General features: G+C 35.8%; 1 long non-coding RNA gene across 1 annotated transcript; it reads left to right on the top strand.

The window, feature by feature from the left end:
* Positions 1-549: 549 nt before the first annotated feature.
* On the top strand, positions 550-11,635 carry LOC129146818 (uncharacterized). The gene is made up of 3 exons (XR_008554081.1): positions 550-1,223; positions 10,877-10,953; positions 11,578-11,635. It is a non-coding gene; the product is annotated as an uncharacterized LOC129146818 (long non-coding RNA).
* Positions 11,636-17,488: the final 5,853 nt, after the last annotated feature.

Raw genomic sequence — 17,488 nt, 5'->3', positions numbered from 1 at the left:
AATTTAATATTAAAAAAAATAAATAAAATAAAAGGACTACTGGTAAAAAAAAATAAAAAAAAATAAAATAAAAACGATTTTACTTCACCGCAAAAAAAAAAAAAAAAAAAATTAAGCAGTTGCAGGAAATTAGCTTGTTATCAAATAACAATCAAGAACTTCTTGGAGATCCTGGTGTGGCAAAGATTTGCTAGGTAACTTCTCAAGCCCCTTTTCTCTACAGTTTTGGATATAGAGTTACACTTTTTTCGATCTAGCCTCTTTTGTCATGAAGAAGAAGAATATGGTTAAGGTCTTGCTAATGAAATTGTAATTAGGAGCTTAAGCCAAAGACTGTTACAGGTGGTGCCCACTTGAGGGTGGTGCTGGTGAGAATAAATAGCCCCAGGTGAAATACTAACAAAGTATGGGTGGGGGTGGAAATGCTGAGAAGAAATAAAAGGGACTGCAGAAGCAGCCCCCAGGATTCAGCCCTTGGAATTTCAATGTTTTTGAATATTCAGAGATTCCAGGGTCATCCATTTCCTCAACCACCATGCAGATCTTCCAGAAGGCAGTTGTGGACCTTTGAAGGACTTGGAGAGGCTTCCAGCAGCCATCCTCAGAGAACAGTTTGGAGACTTTGCAAGTTGCTGAGCGACTGAAACTGTTCCCAGCTTTGCTGCTGTTACAACCTGGAAGGGAAGGACCCAGAGCCGGGCACCTCTTAAGCTGTGTTTGCTCTTTTATTTTTTTTTTAAAGATTTATTTATTTATGCATACAAGAGCTGGGGGATAGCTCTTGTATAAGCCCAGACGTGCGGTGGGTGAGAGGATTCACCAGAGAGAGTGGGGAGCAGAATAGGTGGATTGACTGAAATACACTGCTGAGGGGAGCAGCGGGCCAGACAGGAGAGATCTGCTACACCATGTGGGTCAGCTCCCTGGCCTGCTGAGGATCCAACTCGTGCTGCAGTGGCTGGTGATAGCATGATAGTGCTGTGTCTTTAGCCCCTGCGCTACCAGAGAGGCCCCAGATCCACTCTTTCGAATGTCCATTGTCTGGTGCTGTGCTGACTGATCTCAGCAGCTCTGGTGAGATCTTTGTGTCTTTTGCTGTCTTTGTGAGCTGGATCTGGCCTATAGTCTGGCTGCCACGTGCTCTGTGTCCTAGTGGCAGGAAGATACCATCTTGGGAGCCATTGCATTAGGACTGTAAGACCTTGGAAACTGCTTCAGGCAAGGTAAACAGCTGTGACTTTCTTTCTCCTTGTTTGTTATATAAATCCCATTATTGTTGTTCTCTGAACCTGAGTATTCTTGCAATTGTGTGCTGGGGTGAAGAACCCAGACAGTGATTGGCTAATTATTTGGGCAATGTCCTTGGTCAGTTTTAGTGCCCTTGCTGCCCCATGTCAAAATGAGATCTGATGTTATACATGCCAATAAACTCCCACAGAATAGCATACATTTCCCCACCCCCTCCAAGACCTTGGAAGCCAGGGTTTTTAAAATTATGAAACTAAAAAATATGGAAGAACTCAAGACCTTAATTTCCACTTAGAGTAGATCGATCTTCCTACTAAGATCTTCCGACTAATGAAGAACACCCATTTTTAAGTTTCCATGAGCAAGATAAGCCACTGGGAGTTATTAATTTGTATGTTAAAACTGTGAGTTTAATATGAATTTAAATACTCAGAAAGAAGAGATAGAAAAGACCTAATAGAAGAGGAAAAGTTCAATAATTGCTAACTAAAAAAAAAATAAATCAGTCTGGAAAATAGGTGACTCTCAAAATGGAAATTAAATTGAATTTTACAGAGAAAATAAATGTTATTTATTGTATGTGAATTTAAAGGCTCAGCCTTAAATTCCAAAAAAATTGAATTCCATTTTCTAGAGCAAAATATTCTTTACTATTGAATGGTTTCCATTGTATTCAATACCAAAAATAATAAAAAGGAAGAGAGAGAATATGGAGGGGATATAAGGCAATTGAAAAAAAATAGAATTTTGTTTTTCTCTTTCATTCTTTTCATCATGTTACATTAGACATTTCTAGGAAGATTAAGTGGAGTTTGTTGTCAAATTAACTGCTGGGAGTGAACAGTAAATACTTCCCTTTTTTTTAGTATAAAATGTAAACATTTATATTTTCATATCTCCATATAGAAAATCAGAATTTGAGAGCTTCAGTGAAATGAGAAAAACCAAACCCTTCATTACATTAGGTATGCAAATGTCATCATTTCAGGTTCAGATGGCAGAGTAAACAAATACATCTAGTCTCACACTGTTCGGGAGCCCAAGAAAATAAAGCTTGTAAGACTACACAGTTTTAAAGGCTTACTGTTGCAAGGATATGAAACACTTGAAAGAAATAACAAGAATCTTGAACTTTGAAGAGGAATGGAGGACTAGCAAGGCAACAACACCAGCTTCATGAGTACGAAGAGGGGCAGTGGCATAGGACCCCACACTGAGAGGGCCCTGCAGTTGTTTTAATAAGCTGCTATCCCTGGTTTGAAATTCTTAATGATTTTTGACCAAGGACACCCACATTTTCAGTTTGCACTGTAGCCTGAAAAATTGAAAGTAAATCTAAGTATACAATTTAGCAAATCTAAGAAAACTGAATCCTATGTCAAAGTATGGGGAAATGAAGTCAAAGTTATGTTACATAGACCTCCAAATGACTGTGGTACTAGTGTCAGAAATAAAAGGCTGGTGGCTTCATATTTTCTAAGATAATAAAAATATGTAGGGACTCTGCTAAAGAAGCAGCCAGAGTCTTAGTTCCCCTCTTCCAGTCAATGCAGAGAGCCACTCCAGTCAACAGCCCTTCTGAAGCCAGCAACTGACTGTGGCTTTATTTTCTGGAGAGTATAGAACGAGAAGGGCTTTGGACTGAGAAAATTAGCAAGGTACTAGGTAAAAGGAGAAGTGGGTGTTCTCATCTTTGGTTTATTGTCATAGCTCTAAATCTATACTTTATGACCTTTTTGGTGATCGTGGAGCTGAATCTTAATAAAATTTATCCTTTGTGACAGACAGAGTGTTAGACTTTATCAGTAGAGGGCATTGCAGGGGTACTGGGAGAAGGGCTTATTTTCTGCTTCTGATATGCTTCCATTGCTTCTTTTTATCTCTTCTGATAGCCATCAAGAGCTCAGGAGGCAGACAACAGAGATGTTCAGCCCCTGTCAATTTTCAGCAGCAGCAATGTAACCACAGAGCTTCCTAGTATGTTTCAGCAGCTGCTTCTTGGGTGGATTTCTAGTGGATCCACACCAGTGGTTCATAGAGGTCATTATACAGTTTCAACTGTCTGCAGCTAAAGGGGTGTTTTCTCTTTGTTCAAGTCTGTACTCTGCCCATGTGTACCCAGAAGGTATATTACTTATTAGTTCTCTCTGCAGTTCCCTGCCCACCAGCCTCAGCCACCTTTATCTCAGAGATGTGATTTATTTGTCCAGCAACTGTGACCAAGCTGTGACCTATGGCATCTGAACCTCTCCACTACTGTGAGGCTGTAACCACAACTTTACAGTGAAATCTGACCTCCAATTTTAACAACAAAAACCTTCCTTGACCTCCCTTCCAAGTTTGTTCTTTTCTTTGGCACATTCCCTCAGCCAAAGATAGTCCTTAGAATTGTCTTCACTATTTATGCCCAATAATAATTCTTTATATTTTACACTCCCTGTTCTAATTACTATGTGATTTCTGTCTCCTAATTAGACTAGTACTAATACAGTAGGATTAAATAGCTAATTAAGTATTCTGTTTTCTGAGATATCCAGACACAATTCTATAGCATTCTGCAATTGCTAGCAAATATATCTTCTTCTTTATTTTTTTTCTACAGATAGAAAATTACCAGATTCTCTTCTGGGATAGGTAATCATCTCCAAAGACACAAATACCTTGACAGCTAAATTTCCCCCAGTTAAATAGGCCAAGCATATTACCCTAGAGTGAGGCTCACAGGAGACAAGTTACATCCACAAACTAAGGGTTTAAAGTCAACTTTTCATTCCCCACTTTAAATGTGAATAGACAACGAAGGATTACCAGACATCTGAAGGAAATTTCTAAAAGAGAACAAAGCAAAAATAAAATAATTTGAATGAAGTAGAATTATGCAAAGAGTGGAAAAGATTTTAAAAAGAGCTAGCATTAGTAACATCAGAGAGTTAAAAAAAAGATATTACATTGCAACCATAAAAAAAAAAAAAAAAACTTACTGTATAAAAGATAAAAAGGACAGTCTGGTAATTGAACCATAGGAAATTAAAGCAAGGATGGCAGAACTAATAAATTTAATAGATGTATTGGAATATAAATTTGGAGAAATCTCCTTGAAAGAGAACAAAAGGAAAAGATAAGAAAAATTGGGGAGAGATGATATGATAATCAGAGGTCTGTTCCAGTCTTACATCTGAATATGTGCTATTTCTGAAAAAGAGAATGAGGAAAAAATATATAAAATAATTAAGACAAGATGTCCCCATAAAAAAGAACATAATTTAACAGGTCCAGCACGATGTTTGCAAGTAGAACTGCATCAATGCTTATCAAATTCCAGACTGTGGACAAAGAAAAATGGGGCAGCAGAGCTTGAAAAATGTTGATGTAAAGTTATTTTCAACTTTGAATAGTATTCAAAGCTAAACAAGTTTCAAGAATGAAAGTATATCTTCTATTTAACATTCTGAAAGACTTTTCTCCCATTTGCCTTTTCTTGGATGGTTCTGGTGGATGTTGTCCACTAAAACAAAGGAGCGAAAGTAGGAAGACAATCTAGGATACTTAAGCTAGAGTTCTAATGGAGTCTCCAGGAAATTGTCAGTAGAAATCTCAAATGACAACAATGCATCCAGCATAGAAGGCAGGCAGTCCAGAATAGATCAGCCCCAAGGGTTCCTAGAGACATCTTTGCAAAAATAAAATTCATAGAGTAGCTGATGGGTCTGTATGTTTCAATATAAGATTTTGACATCAATGAATATAATAAAAACGTATAATGTACATTAAAAACTAAGCAAATATCAACAACAAAAGGAGCAACTGTGAATTACAGGAAACACGGGAATTTTAGTGAAATTTAAAGTAATCATAACTTACTGTATAACTAGCCACAAATAGAATTTGCACTGTTAATTCTTCATCTCCTATTTTGGAAAATCAGTTTTTAAACCTAAAATTCTAAATACAATTGCATACATAAATTGAACCATAAGAAGGTGATTTAAAAAACAGTGATCTGAAAGGAAACTTTAGAAAGGAGAGAGGTAAAGGAACTTGGTAGCAGAGATGAATATTTTTCATCAGAAACCCTCTGGAGTTATTTTACTTTAATTATATGTAGATATAACTGTCATAAGAGACAACTTAAAAATATTAATATCAATGTTTTAATGGGTCAAATTCAAAAAGCATTCTTCAAGTCTCCTTAGCCCCTTTTAGCTTGTTTCACTTTTCTTTTTTCATAAATTATGTATAGGGATTTGGGGAAATGAAACATTGATTATGTTGGCAAACTAACCTTAAATATATAAAATAATGAGTTTTGAAAAAAAAGTGTGGTGTAGAAACATTATTATTTACTGTAAACACACTTCTCCATGATTCAAAGATGGCTTGGTCATCATTTAACCAGACCATTAGAATCCTTAAAATGTTACCCGTAATGATGGAAAAATACCTCTTTACCTATTCCCCCCTAAAGCATTATTTTACCAGACATTCACCTTTTGTAACTAACATCCCTTCATCTTATTATTAGTGATATTGAATTTCTCAACTACAACAAAATACATGCTATCTTCCATGGGAAATTTTTCTATAAAGATTGTATTTCTTTACTAAAGTGCTCATACTTGAATCAAGTGTTGATATTTCATGAATTGGAACTATAAGGATGCTTTAAGAGTCAAGTTTAATGTGTCTCAGTAAATAACAACTCTGTGAGGGATTTATGGACATAATTGGTTTGTAAACATATTTGTGAAAATCACTGATCTAAAATGTTCTTTATATAATGTCTCTAAACCTATCATTATACCAGTCTGAGAGTTTCTACATTGTCTGACCTATGAATTGGTAGACTAGTTAAAAATATGAATATCTATGTTTTCATTGTCTGATACGACAATGACAAAGTGATAGTATAAACATGGGTGCAAATGCAAACTTTGTAGGATACTATTTGATATTCCAATTCATTTATTTTCACTTTCTTTAAAAATTAACAAAAGCTCTCTTAATATGTCTCTACAAATTTGATTGCAGACCGCAATGAAAGGTGGGAGATTTTACCTACTGTAAATAACTTCCATACCACACAAATATTTCACAGAAAAGTAAAAGAGGCAGTTTTACTATTTGCAATTTAACATGTTATACTTAACCCATGAAATGGATCCAATTAAGAATTGTGGCTCTGTTGTATTTGTAGCACTTTCTGAATCTAAATTTTGTGACTCCTGCATGACTATTTCTTGTCTCCCACTCCTGATTGACAGCCGGGTTTCAATTTGGAGCCAAGCAGGTGTGCGGTTCTTGTTCCATTCAGAGTTTTGCATTTTGTTTCCTTCCCTAAACTCTGGAAATGTCTTTGTTTTCAAATCTTACCATGGATCTTTTTATAGTCTCATTTTAATTTTTTCTATCTCTCTGTGTACTTCCAGCCCCAAAGCGTAGAATCAAAACATGAGTTTCATTAGCTACCTGAGCAAGAGTTCAGTGTAAACAAATTAATGAAATTTACATATGATGCAGTGTGGAAAAGCAAATCGATTTTCCACCAGCAGTTCATGAGGGCTCACAAAACACAGTGATTGTATGTAAAAATATTTTCTACATGACAAAAAAAAAGTTGTTTTTTGCCTAATTTTTAAAATTATGAACTATTTTATTACTATTATTCAAATCAAGCTTAATAAAATCTAAAGTAGGGGTAGGGACACTAAATTTCCAGAAGCAGAACATCAAGGACTGGGCAAGCTCTTTCTAAGCTTGCCCTCTTGGCTCACCATGTTGTTCCCCTGCAATAACATCGGGCACATGAGGTTCTCATTTTATTTCTATCATCATGATGTTCAGTCAATTTATGGAGATAGTGGCATGATACAGAGTTTAATACCATTGAATCAGAAATCACACAAAGATGGATTCACAAACCAGCTCCCCTTATAGGTTGCTTGATTTCTCTAAACCTCAGCTTCTTCATCTATAAAATGGGTATAAGAACTTACATCTTAGATCAGGTGGAAGGAAATGAATAGTATGAAAAGCTATGGGCATGTTGCCTAAAACGATGTTAATTTTTAGGAAATTATGAAGAGTAGATGGCACTTGATGCAGGGAGGAAGTTACTTTTCTAAACATTTGGATGACAGGAAGATCAAAAAAAGGAGTAAGACATTCCATTTCATTTTTTCAGAGGGATGAACTAAGAACAATGATCATAAATTCCAAAGAAATAGGTTTCCAATTAATAAAATGAAAATGATTGTGGGAATTTGAAGTTTTTTTTTTAACAATTTGAACAATTTTAACTGCTGTGAATGCTTCTAATCTTCTTTTCATTAGACTTATTCAAGATGAAAGCATACTGTAAAAAAATCAAGACATTTTTCAATTCCAAGATTATTGTGATTTTGAAGTTAAAAAAAATGATAGAGTATTTCCATATATCACATTTATACAACATGATTAGTTCAGAGGCAATATAAAGTCTGGGCTAGTTGGATATGTCTAATAAATGGTTATAGTACATAATGTATATTATAAAATGGTTTTACAACATTAAATTATATATCCCATGTATCCAGACATTAAGTTAATGCTGCATAATGTAAATAAAAAACAACTTTTAATTTTATCCAATTAGTATAATATAGGAGTTAAATTCTCAACTACATTTGGGTTTATACCACATGAAATTTAGATCATTGCAAATTTCAGCTATTTACAGTAGTGACAACTCAAATTTATTTAATTAATTAATTAATTTATTTATTTATTTATACAAGCACTGGGTACAGTCAGAAGTGCAGGAGGGCAAGATAATTCACCAGAGCCAGAGCAGGGAGCAGAACAGGCAGACTGACGAAGTACAGTGCTGAGGGGAGCAGCGGGCAGCAGGAGAGGTCTGCGCGCCATGAGGGACCATCCGCCGGTGGCCGGGGAGCAGCCGGGGATCGAACTGGCGCTGCAGAGGCTGCGGGCAGCTCTGCAACCCAGCGCTCAACCGTTGTGCCACCGGGGAGGCCCCGACAACTCAAATTTAAACTTAAGTTTCCATGTAAAGATTTTAAAAAGAGTTAATGGATCATGAGATCCATTCTGGGAGCTGGTAGACAAAAATAATTGTTGAAGTTTAATGATTTAATAGCAGTTATCCCTCCAAGCAAAGGTTGGTAGTGGGGCTTTCTATTGAATGATGCAACATCATCTCAGAGATTTGCCTGAAAAGAATCAATTGTGATCTTGATCCACAATCTGGCTGTTTACTAGCAAATAGGCAAAATAACTATACATGTGATAGTTAACATGAACAGCATCTCATATGGAAGAACGATATTTTGGGTCTGGAAAGATTTCTGGAAAAGATGTGAGAGCATGAACATTATAAGATGGAAATAAATCAACTTTTTTACTTTCGTTTTAAAAATATTACTTATCTTAAAATGATCCTTCTGACAAAGTTGTTGGGAGTGTGGGTGGCAAAGAGCATTGGTGGCCACATATTGCTTGGACACAATAGTTTATTTCCTACTTCCACTTTAGGGTTCATCACTTGAGAGATGCATTCACTTCAGAATCAGCCTATAAATGCCACAATTTATTTTTATGCTGAATAGGTGAGTTCCTTATTATTTTTTCAACCAAAAGAACAAGTCTCTGAACTTTCGTATTTAGAGTTTTTCAGCAGCCTCTAATTTATTTTTTCCCATCCTACAGATCTTTGTTTTCTATGTTTCTTTCAGTTTTTTTTCCCTCTCATTTCTCTTTCTACACTCCTGCAGCCCTCTTATTGATCCTCATTTGTTCTCAAAAGTAAATCATCTGAAATCTAAAACTTCTTGGCAGCAGAGACAGCATTTTTAGAATCTACAAGAGCAGCACTTTAAATTTTAGAGGCTTTCCCCACCTCCTTTCTGAGTAGCAGTATATCTGGTTGATGTCAGTTTTAGACCACTTGTGTTAAAGTGACTTGGAAGACTGCATTCATTAAGTACTTTTGATGAGAATGGAGTTTTCTTAAATCCATTTTTGCAACGGATAACTTGCAATGCACTCAAACAGCAGAAGTACTGTTCTCTAGAGGAAATAAATTATTTAGGTTGGGAGAAGATACAAAAATATTGGACCAAAATTGGTAAAAGAAAGAGAGAGAGAGAGAGAGAGAGAGAGAGAGAGAGAGAAAACGTGAATGATACAATGAGGCATTCAGATCTCAGCTAGCACATAGAGATTAAATATATGAAACAACTTGCTTTAATTCTCTAAACTTTAGAATTTCCATTGACAGAACTAAGGAGTCAGGTCTTTCTGACTCCTTAGAAAATTTTCTTACAATTAAAAAAAAGCTCCATTTTCAAGAAATATTTCTTTTTAATATTTATTTTGTAGAAGAACTGGGGGATAGGCCAGAGGCTTGGGTGGGAGTAAGAGTATTCACCAGAGACAGAGTGGGGAGCAGAACAGGGGGATCTACTGAAATACACTGCTGAGGGGAGCAGCTGGGGAGACAAGAGAGGTCTGCCGCACCATGTGGGTTGCTCCCTGGTTGCATTTGTAACTCAGGTCACAGCAGTGATAGCACTGAGACTTAACCCATAGGCTGCCAGGGAGGCCCTGAAGAAATACTTCTAATAAAAACTGTGTAGCTGTTGACTCATCACTGAGATGATGAAAATTGTTGACTCTCTTTCCTTACAGAGAGGCATAATATACATTATATTTAAAAAAAAAACTAATATGTGGGGATAAAGACAAACTTAAAAACTACCCATGATAGTTGACTACAAAAGTGAAGTACCAAGAAGGGGAGGGATTAGAACAAAGAGGGAAGAAAGCATAATGGTCTTTGGTGGTGCGCTATGGGTGAGTGGGTGCTGGGTGTACTATGGTGGTAATACCTGATGGTGGTATCCCCCAAAATAAATAAAATGCATAAAGATAAAAAATATTTTTGAATTTGTGGTTGTTTATTGGTACTATATGTATTCTAATCTACATTCTACAAACATACCAGATGGCACATTGAGTAGTAAAAGGGGTGTGGGGGCTATTATCAACACTACTACAACATCTGTGGATCAGCTATTTAACTACAAATCTAAAGGGAGATAACCTATTGTAGAAAGATTAACTTTTGGAGATGAATTTGAGTTTGGATCTTGACTCGTTAGAACTGATTCTGTAACCTTGAAAAAGTTACTGCTTTGGGGATGCAGTTTTCTCACTTTGCAAACTGAAAATCAAACTAAATACTTTTTGCCTGAGGGTGGGGGAAGTTGGAGAGCAAAGTAGGGAGAGGGCCTGGTGAGTGGGCTATGGTGGAGACTTGGTGGGGGGTGTGGTGGGGTGACATATAGCTGAACGGGTGTGAATCCCTGAATCATTTACAGCATTGTAAACCATTGTTCAATTAAAAATAATACAATTTAAAATAAAATAAAACAAAAAACAACTTAAGTGTGCCTTTAACACAGAAATTCTCAGAGTCAGCTTATTTGCTTGTTCAAGCATATATCAAAATAGTCCACATGAAATGTTTAATGTTGTAGTAGAGAGAGGAGATGTGCCTCACTGTACTAGTATGTTTGCAACAATATTGAATAGCATGGAAACTAAAGGATTTTTTAAATTTATGTTTTAGATATCTACTGTTGAAAACTTTTAAGCATTTTTGGATACTCTTTTACTTGAAAAATGATAGCAGAATAACTTCAGCAGGTAGGTACTCCTAGTTCCTTGAAAAATGCCTGAATATAAAGATACACCTAATCTTAAAAGGTATACCAATATTAATTTTGCAAATTTATATTGAATTGAAGAGAATCTGCTTATTTATTTATAATGTCATTTATGGCATGTATAATTCAAGATATTTCTTGTGAATTTGGACTCTTAAAGCATTGAGAAGTCCCATAGGAAATTCAAACTTCATAGATCTACAGCTTTCCCCTCAGCATACTTTCCTAATCCAACCTTACTTAAACCATGTTCATTTAATTAGCAATATATATATGCCCTGCTTTGAAGTATAATATTTGTTCAATTTAATTTTACAACATCAAAGGAAATATTAAGAATACAGGCATCTTGCCCCAGAGTCCAAGCTTTTAATCATTATGTTGTTGTGCCTCTGATACATGATAAAAAAAAAAACAACGTGCATAATTTTAAGACTATATAACTATAATTCAGTATTGATATATAGTTTGATCATAGATGATTTATAAAACTTCATTACACATCAAGTGAAAGGTACTTTGTTTTATGGTGCAGAACTTAAGGGAGGTAGGCTAACAATCATTTAAAACAACAAAAAAAGTATTTTTAAAATTTTTCTTTCAGGTAAAGCTTAAAATGAACCAAGTATTAAATAATATGTAAGAATGAGAGAAATGTCAGTGATATTCATTTGGTCCAGTCATGGTTATCTCCAAAGCAGAAGACTTTGCTTTGAATACTAAAATGTTACTGAAGATGTGTCCCCTGAGAAACAGATAAAGCCAAACAGTGCTTTTTTTCTTCAATTTAGAATAGGAAGGCAGTGGAATGAGAGATTAAACATATAAGAAAGAAAAAGAATAATTGATGGCAGAATTTCCCAGGGCAGCTTTAACATCTAGAACTGAGACTTCTGGACTATACTTTTTGCAAAAGGAGAAAAAAATGAATGAGAATTGGAGAGATAAAGGTAAAAAGATTGTGAATTACTCACACTTAATGTGGGTGACTATGTTTCATTGGTTAAAGCAATTTCTGTGAAAATGTCATGACAGTGTATTAAGTCATCCTTCATAGGTAAAGAAAATTCTATCAATGAATATTTAATATTTCTATTGAAAAATGCAAAATCTTTCTCATATACGTTGTTATGCTTAAACCAGTAGGTGAGAACAAAAAAAAGGGAACATCAGTTTCCATTTGATGCTTGTTTTCAGAAATATGAGGTGTGAACTACCAAGTAATAGATCTGCTGACATAGGCGTCAATTTTTTTCCATGATTATGCTAAGAAGGGTAACTGAGGTCTTCACTTTTTTCAGAAATTACCAGCAATAGACATGACGTAGTTAGTAAAAAGTCAGGAAGGTTATGCATTAAACCTGAGCTCCTTATGGAATAAGACTGTCTTTACCCCATTTTAAAATTTCATTTATCTTGTGTAAAAGATTGTAAAAAGCATTGCTTAATTATGTTTTAAATGACAAGTAAAGCATTTCTACAACAGAATAAAATCTTTCTCATTTTGCCTTGATCTAAAAATGCAAGTGTTTATGCACCATAAATCAATGGCATGCTGTAATGTGATAAAGATCTGAACAGAGTATAGTAAATGAGCTTTCATTCTGGCGCCTACACAGGCACAGTAGATCCACATAATTCCACTGGGCATAGTGGTCCTCACTGGAGTTCCAAAAGAACTAGAAGCTTGATAAAGAAGCTGCCTAATGCCAGAGCCACAGTGGTTGTCCTAGAGACTTGGAACAAGCCAGAAATAGGCTATAGGCTAAGCATCATGTTAGTAATTTCAGTGGACCTACCAGGTGGACCTACTCCCTATCACAAGATCCTTTATCACATCCACAAAGTGCCTCTTATCATGTAAAGGAACATATTCACAGGTTCTGCGGATTCAACTGTGGACATCTTTTGAAGGTCATTATTCTGTCTACCACAGATAACAATAATTATCCTCATAATATAAAGGACAAAAGTGAGGTTTAGGAAAATATCAAGTAACTTGTGTAAGCATATACATTTAGTGAGTGATAGAACTTGAAAACAACATGGTTAACTCCCAAGCTCTTGATCACTAAATCATTCTATCTTTGTGCTAATTGAAAGGGAAAAAAGCCCTCAAAGTGAAACCATGAGTGATCCATTGTCACCCTTACTAACAGACGGGGATTCTATGTCCCAACACTAGCTGCTTTTCTCATTGCCCTCATTAGTGTACAAGTCAATTGTTCACAGGCTGCTTTGGCAACACAGCTGTCTCCCAGACTCAGGTGTTCTTCATGCTGCGGAGCAGCCAAGCTAGGGCCCCTGGGCTACCTTTCCTACTGAGAGTTATTTTGTGTTGCTCTAATAGCACAGCCCCATGTTCCCTGTTCTCTGTAGTGGTATTTCTGTCTTTCATGTATACCCAAATTACCCAGTCACTTTTATGCTAAAAGTGACTATCTGGACCCATAGCAGACCTACTCAATCAGACTCTCCCAAGGTGCAGCCCAAAGAGTGGTATATTAAATTTTTCTGATCATTCCAGCCCACATAAAATTTAGAAAGTCACTGTGGGATTATATCTTGTTTCATAATATAAAGCACATGTTCATCATTTTGTTTCCCAGGGAACATTTGAGAACATTTTGGAAGACTTTTTTTTTTTTCCATTGTCACAAATGAGGAGTAGCTACTGGTATCTAGTGGGTAAAGGTAAGGGAGATCATGGAACATCCTACAACGCACTGAACTACCCCCATAACAAGAAATAATTATCCAGCCCTAAAGAAACTTGTTCTAAGAGAATATGAGAATTATGAGGTTGCTTATTCTTTAATCTAAATCCAGTCTTCTCTGTATAAATGTGTTATTTTTCTCTTTTTTGTTAAAGATGTATTTATGCATACAAGAACTGGGATACAGACCAGAGGTGTGGGGGGGGTGAGAGGATTCACCAGAGATAGAGTGGGGTACAGAACAGGCAGATTGACTGAAATACACTGCTGAGGGGAGCAGCAGGTGAGGTCTGGTGCGCCATGTGGGTAGCTCCCTGGCTGGGGATTGAACTTGTGCTGCAGAGGCTGCAGATAGCTTCATAGGTTGTGTCTTAACCCCTTGCACCACCAGGGAGGCCCAAATGTGTTTATTCACATCAATCACTAAATCCAGTTTTGAATGAGAAAAGAGCTAAGAAAAGTAGGATTGAAGTTGAGACACTTTTGGTTAGAAGATAGTAATCTTTGCATGTTAACATTTTAAACATGCTTTATGAAGACTAATCCTACATTATACTATAACCCCCGGAGGAAAAACAGATTCTACACAAGAACTGAACATCTCATATTTCTCTTCTTGTAGCTCACCATCAATGTGTGATGATTTCAGGTCTCTGATATGGTAAACAATGAATTGAGAGTGAGCATTACCAACTTGTACAGCTGTTAGTCACTTTCACAATAGCTTGATTTTTCAGCCTTAGATTTATCTGTCTGTTACAAGCTGAATGCCATGGGAAAATTAGTTAACCTCTCCTATCCTCAATTCTCTTACAATAAAATGACTGCCAATTTCATGAATAGCAATATCCAATAGATTTTTGTATATTAAAATGACAAGAGATTGATATACATATGGAACTCCATGTGCTTTATGGAATATTGTGTCGAGAAGTCACTATGTACCTAGACATAGTATTTTATATACCTTTCCCCTCTTTGATTTTTATAACCGCATTCCATCTTGTTTAGGGTTTTTATCATAAATGGGTTTTGAATGCTATCAAATGCTTTCTCTGCAGCTATGATTTTTACCTTTACCTCTGTTGATATGGTGTATTATATTAATTTACATATATTAAACCATCCTTGCATCCCTGGAATGAGCCTCACTTGATTATGGTGCATAATTCTTGGGATATACTACTAAATTTGATTTGCTAGAATTTTATTGATTAATTTTACATCAATGTTCGTGAATAATTTTGGTTTATAATTTTCTTTACTTGTGCTGTCTTTGACTGGTTTGAATATTAAGGTTATGATGGCATCATAAAATATATTAAGAAGCATTCCTTCTTTTTTTTTTTTTTTTTTTTTTTTTTTAAGAATCTGAGCAAAATGGCAAAATGGGCACGAGTTCTTTAAAAGTCTGATAGAATTCATTTGTAAAGCCATCTGGTCCTGGGTTTTTATTTCTTGGAAGATTTTTTATTACTGTTTCAATTTCCACATTTGTGATCACTTTGTTCAGTCCATCTGTTTCTTCCTGGTTTAGTCTTGGTAGATTAGGTTGGGTTAGAAAGTAATCCATTTCTTTGAGGTTATTGAATTTATTGGCATCTATTCATAGTAATCTCTTATATGTTTTATATGTCTGTGCTATCTGTAATGATTTCTCATCTTTCCTTAAGGATGCTGTTTATTAATGTTTTCTCTTTGTTTTTTGTTAGTCTAGGTAGGGGGTTATCTATTTTGTTTATATTTGCAAAGAATCAGCCCTGCATTTTATTGTCTTTTCTTTCCGTAGTTATTTTTGGTGACTAGTTCATTTATTTCTACTTTTCATTTCATTATTTTCTTCCCTCTACTAACTTTAGATGTATGTGTTCCTTTTTTTCAAGTTGCTATAGGTGTGATATTAGCTTGTTTATTTGGGACTTTTCTTGCTTTTTCATATGAGCCTAGATTGCAAACATTTCCCTCCTTAAGATATATTTTGCTACATCTCTTAGGTTCTAATGACATCTATTATCATTTTCACTCCTATCAATGCATTTTTCAATTTCTGTTTTGATTTCCTCTTTTATCCAAATGCTATTAAGCAGCATGTTGTTTAATCTCCACATATTCATAGTTTTTTTTTTTTTTCCTTTAGTTGTTTAGTAGTTGTATGACATTGTGGCTAGAGAAGGTACTAAGTATAATTTCAGTCTTTGTGAGTTTATTGACAATTCACTTGTATCCCAAGAAGAGACTCTAGTCTCTTCTTGAAGATGTTCAATATGCATTTAAAAAAAATGTATATGCAGCAGTTTTGGGGTAAAGTGCTGTATAGATGTCTATTAGACCTTCTGGTCTAGCTCATTTAGAGCTGTTGTTTCCTTATTTGTACTTTGTGTTGTTGATCTACCTATTGTTGTAAGTGGTATTAACATCTCTAGTATTCATTTGTTATAAGTTATCTCTCAAGTTCTATTATTAATTGTTCTGTATATCTTGGTGCTCTATTATTCAGCATAGCTAGCTAGCTAGTTAATTATATATCTGTAGATATCTACATGTCCTATTTCTTAGTTTTGTATTATACCACTAACCATATGTATATATTTTTTTATTAATTTTTGCCAGAACCCTGCAAGGGAAGATTATTATTGGTTCATTTTTTTTTTAAGATTTATTTATTTTTATACAAGAGCTGGGGTACAGGCCAGAGGTGAAGGGGGAGTGAGAGGATTCACCAGAGACAGAGTGGGGAACAGAACAGGCAGACCGACCAAAATACACTGCTGAGGGGAGCAGCGGGCGAGGCAGGAGAGGTCTGCTGCGCCATGTGGGAATCTCCCTGGCTGGCGGGGAATCGAACCTGTGCTGCAGAGGTTGCGGACAGCTTCCCAGGGCTGTGCTCAACCCGCTGCGCCACCAAGGAGGACCTGATTCAATTTTTTTACATCTAAGATAAATGTTATCTTCTCTACATTCCCACAAATAATACCAGAGTAACGTCTGAATGTAATAACTAGTTACAGTTTTTTTTCTTCCTTTCAGAATATTCTAAAATGTTTGTCTAAACATTAAAAGGAGATGTTCAAATATATACTTATCTATACTGATGATTGTAAGTAATAGTGTGAGTTAATTGAAATTCTGAAAAAATAGCAAGCTATCTATGTAATACTTAAAATAATATGCTAAATAAATTCAAATATATGTCTATACCTTATGATAGATAAGGCAGTTTAGAATTCTGAAATAGATATTTCGGATTTTTTATATTTTATTCATTGTTGTTATCTTCAGTCTGAAATACTGAATATGATATATAAAATTTTGTTCTTAAAATTTATATAAAGAGATTTTAAATGGTCTACTTTCAGTTTTGTTTGTTTATATTATTTGTACTTTGAAATTATTGAACCTTAAACTTGCACTAAGAGGGCCTCCCCAGTGGCGCAGCGGTTGAGCGCTGGGTTGCGAAGCTGCCCGCGGCCTCTGTGGCGCCGGTTCGATCCCCAGCTGCTCCCTGGCCACCGGAGGAGGGTCCCACATGGCGCGCAGACCTCTCCTGCCGCCCGCTGCTCCCCTCAGCAGTGTACTTCGGTCCTTCTGCCTGCTCTGCTCCCCGCTCTGGCTCTGGTGAATTCTCTCACCCTCCCGCACTTCTGACTGTACCCAGTGCATGTATAAACAAAACAAACAAACAAATAAATAAATAAAACATGCCTCTATTAAAAAAAAAAAAAAAAAAAAAACTTGCACTAAGAATTTTGGGACAAATGTGTTACTGCCTCTTCTTGTAGGCAAGAGTAATCAACTGAT

The sequence above is a fragment of the Talpa occidentalis genome, unplaced genomic scaffold (genome assembly GCF_014898055.3).
Source record: "Talpa occidentalis isolate TD23 unplaced genomic scaffold, MPIMG_talOcc4v2.1 talOcc4.4, whole genome shotgun sequence".
NCBI lineage: Eukaryota > Metazoa > Chordata > Mammalia > Eulipotyphla > Talpidae > Talpa > Talpa occidentalis.
This window is presented reverse-complemented; position numbering and strand designations above follow the sequence as displayed.